General features: G+C 35.3%; 1 pseudogene across 1 annotated transcript; it reads right to left on the reverse strand.

The window, feature by feature from the left end:
• Positions 1–1,528: 1,528 nt before the first annotated feature.
• Positions 1,529–2,306, reverse strand: LOC100961918 (annotated as a pseudogene). Its single transcript, XR_001161812.1, has one exon. The product of XR_001161812.1 is annotated as a WASH complex subunit 3 pseudogene (transcript).
• Positions 2,307–4,593: the final 2,287 nt, after the last annotated feature.

The raw sequence follows: 4,593 nt of genomic DNA on the forward strand, positions 1-4,593 counted from the left end.
CAAGATCTTTGTCAAGGGATACAATGTTTCAGCTAGACAGGATCAATAAATTCAGGAGAACATTGGAGAACTTGAGGACTATGTTTATTAGCAATATATTATATTCTTGAAAATAACTAAGTAGGTTTTAAATGTTTTTACCACACAAAAAGGGCATGAGGTAATGGGCATTTTAGCTAGCTTGACTTAGCCAATCAATAGTGTATACAATTATCAGAACATCATGTTCACCATAAATATAGATAATTTTATTTGTTAGGTAAAAAAAATAGCAAAGGTACTAAATTTACTTTGGAATTTTTTCTATACTTTTTGATGTCTTGAAATTTCTACTTCATCTCTTTATTTTTATTTTTATTTTGAGACAGAGCTCAAGCTGTCCCCCTGGGTAGAGTGCTGTGACATCACAGATCACAGCAACCTCCAACTCCTGGGCTCAAGCAAGTCTCCTGCCTCAGCCTCCCAAGTAGCTGGGACCATAGGTGCTCGCCACAATGCCTGGCCATTTTTTGGTTGCAGCTGTCATTGTTGTTTGGCAGGCCCGGGCTGGATTTGAACCCACCACCTTAGGTATATGTGGCTGGTGCCTTAGCCGCTTGAGCCACAGGCGCCGAGCCTTCATCTCTTTATTCTAAAAGAAAAAGAAATTAATCTTGGCTTTAGAGATTTTGATTTTTTTTTTTATTTTGACAAGCATCCAAAATGACTGATTTTAAAATTTAAATTTTTATATATCAGATAATAGTTCATCTTGTGATTTTTCACGTCTGTGGTTTAGTCACATCAATCATTCCTTCTACGTATTTATCATTCTTATCCTTTATACTTGATTAGCCAGTCTAGTTGTTCCATTCTTATCTAATTTTTCAAGGTCAAAGGACTAGGATTTATTGTGAATTCTTTTTTCTTTCTTTCTTTTTCTTTTTGTTTTTTTTTTGTTGCAGTTTGGCCGGGGCCAACTTTGAACCCACCACCCTCTGTATCTGGGGCTTGCACCCTACTCACTGAGCCACAGGTGCTGCCCATGAATCATTTTTTCTTCTCATTTTTCGTTCATCAATGTTTGGTTTTATCTATATTACTATAATTTACATATGTTAATATGTTTAACCTGCTTCCTTTTTACTTCGTTGTCATTCATGCATCTTTTTAAATTAAATGCTTGAATAATCATTTATTTTTTGATAGAAGCAAAGCCTATGGATTTGCTTGTTAATGAATAAGGATTAAAACGTATTAGAAAAAGTTAGTAATTAAAGATTTGCTTCTTTCTTGATTTCAAAGTTATTGTTATTCTGATGTAATGCTTTTTTAAAAAAATAATATTTTTAGAGCAGTTTTAAATTTACAAAAAAATGAAGTAGATAGAAGAGTTTCTTTTCTCTCAAGGGCACTAACATCTCACATTAGTGTGACACCTTGGTTATGATTGATCAATCAAAATTGACATGTTATTAATAACTAAAGCCCATAGTACAGCATGGTAGAGTTTACTGGTTATGTTATGTAGTTATATGTATTTTTTTTTGCAGGTAATAAATGCTTTATTTATTTTTTTAAACATACAGGAAGGTCGGTAATATGTGGCCCACTTGATGTTTTTATGACTATAAGTTGGTATGCAGGCTCGCTCTCACAGAATGTGAATGCTACCCATGCACGTATAATTGTAGCTTAGTCACTAAAAGAAGATTCACTATCTGAACTTTCTTTTGCAGTTTTTTCACTCTTGCCATTAGGCACTGGAGCATCTGGTCTCTCAAGAAGATCTGGGTCTAGTCCTTCTGATATCCTTTTGTTTCTTATTGCCATCACTGGAACACCCACTTGAACCATTTCAAGATATCTGGCATATCTTGGATCCTTGGCTACAGTTAAGATATTTTCTGCTGAAATTTCACTTTCCTGTGGTCCAGAGTCTTGTGTACTGTTCTGCTGTGATTGCTCTGAAGTGGCTTCAGAATGTGACCCATTTGTGACACTAGTGACACTTAAAGGAGATACTTCAACTGTAACATCATCTAGGCCTAGAATAGATGATAACTTTGCATCTAAAATATTGAGAGTTGTTTCAATTTGTTGGATACGAAGAGAAAGGCCTGCCAGTTTCTCCTCACAAACTGTAGAAAAATGGTTGAGGAACTGCATAGTGTGTACCACAAATTGGTTTAGAAAAGCCACTGTTCTTTTCTGTTGAATAGCTGGCACCTTGGTCAAGTCTATGCCTGACCCCATGAGAGGCAGCCTGTCCTCATCCATCTCCTTGGCAGGTGGGGGACGCAGGCCTCCCCCACAAACCCCTCCCAGATGGGCTAGTTATATGTATTTTAACAAATGCATAATATCATCTGTCCACTCTTACAACATCAAACGGAAAAGTTTCGCAGTCCTACAAATCCTCTATATTCCATTCATTCAACTTTCCTCCCTTCTGTCAACCACTGAACATTTTATTGTCTTTATAGTTTTGCCTTTTCCAAAATGTTATATAGTTAGAATTATACAATATGTGGGCTTCTTTCACTGGGTAATATGCATTTAAGCTTCCTCCATGTCTTTTGGTGGTTTGATTGCTCCTTTCTTTTCCTCAAGGAATAATATGCCACTGTGCGGATACACCGCAGGTTGCTACTCCATTCACTTACTATGGGATATCTTGGTTGCTTCTTGTTTTCAGCAGTTATAAACCAAGCTATCATAAATATTCACGTGCAAGGTTTCATGGGGGCATAAGTTTTCCATTCATTTGGGCAAATATGTACAAGCACAATTGCTGGATCTTATAGTAAAACTATCTCAGCTTTGTAAGATATTGCTAAGTCCTTCAAAGTGGCTGGGCCATTTCGCAATCCCACCAGCAATGAAGGAAAATTCTGTTGCTGCACATTTTTGTCAGCATTTGGTATTGTCATCGTGTTGGATTCAAGCTGATTTAATAGACCTATAATGGCACCTCGCTGTTGTTTCAATTAGCAATTTTCCCATCTGATGTTGAATGTCTGTTTATGGGCTTATTTTTCATTTGTATATTTTTGGTGAAGTGTCTGTTCAGATCTTTTGCTCATTTTAAATTAGATTGTTTTCTTTAGGTTGAATTTTAAGAGTTCTATGTTAAATACAAGATTATTTTTACCAGAAATGTGTTTTGAAAATATTTTCTCCCAACTTGTGACTTGTATTTTCTTCTCTTAACTGTGTCTTTCACATAGCAGAATTTTTTGCTCTCATTGTTTTTAAATTTTTTTAATTAGGTCTAACTAATCATTTCTTTTATTTCATGGATCATGTTTTTGGTGTTACATCTAAAAACTCATTGCCAAACACAAGATCATCTAGATTTTCTCTTTTGTTATCTTTTTGTCCATTTTGAGTTGCTGTGAGTTGATTTTTATGAAATTTGAATGTAACTATCCAGTTATTCCTTATTGAAATGACCTTTTTTTTTTTTTTGGTCAAAGATCTATTTATTACATAAACAGAGGTCTATATCCATACCCTCTATTCTGTTTTATGTTAATATATTTATCTATTTTTTAAAGAAATACCACATTGTCTTGGCTACTCAGTTATATTAGAGAATATTCTACACTTTATTTTTTAAAAAAGTAGTGCAATAGTTTACAAATTCCTTACAAATCTATACTTTTTGCTCTCTAATCAAGATCAGACAATAATTTAAACAAATAATAGATTAAGGTTTCGTTTATGGCTTGTATAATGTGTTTAATTGTACTATGCCAAATCACCCCTTCCTGTACTTAAAAAATCATGTGCTACCTTGACATTGAGTCTCAAAGCGACTCAATGGCCTCAGCAGAAGTTGCCCTGCTCTCACTAGAAATACCCCCTACCTCGTGATAAAGGCTTCTCCCTTGCTAATACCTGTACTTCACTGGGCTCTCAACCTAACAGGCTCAGCTGCCTGCTAGCCAAAGAAATTATTCAAACAACAACTAACCTATATGCATGTACACACAGAGGATTTCTCATCTCATGGCTATTGGCTAAAAGAACCATTTTTTTAGGCTCGGTGCCTGTAGCTCAAGTGGCTAAGGGGCCAGACACATACACCTAAGGTGGTGGGTTCGAATCCAGCCTAGGCCCGCCAAACAACAATTATGGTTGCAACCAAAACAAAAAAAAAAATAGCCAGGCATGTGGCAGGCGCCTGTGGTCCCAACTACTTGGGAGACTGAGGCAGGAGATTCACTTGAGCCCAGGAGTTGGAGGTTGCTGTGAGCTGTTATGCCACAGCACTCTACCCAAGGGGACAGTTTGAGGCTCTGTCTCAAAAAAAAAAAAAAAAACCAAAAACAAAAACATTTTTTCCTATTTGTGTAACATAGACACAATTGGCTTATTAATTCCATTATTAATAAGATTCTTATCTTATCCCATTATTAAGATTCTTATATCCTTATTTGTTTGTCACATAAAATATTTGCCATGACAAATATTTTAAATGTCTGCTAAATTCTCTCATTACTATATTCTTTTAATTTTTCTCTAATTTTCAAATACATTTCTGTGGTAGGTTTATTTGTAAAATATTTTATAACTAGTATTTATTCCTGTGACTTATATCAATATACC

This window comes from Otolemur garnettii, unplaced genomic scaffold (genome assembly GCF_000181295.1).
Source record: "Otolemur garnettii isolate 467f Iridium unplaced genomic scaffold, OtoGar3 scaffold00240, whole genome shotgun sequence".
In the NCBI taxonomy this organism is placed as follows: Eukaryota; Metazoa; Chordata; class Mammalia; order Primates; family Galagidae; genus Otolemur; species Otolemur garnettii.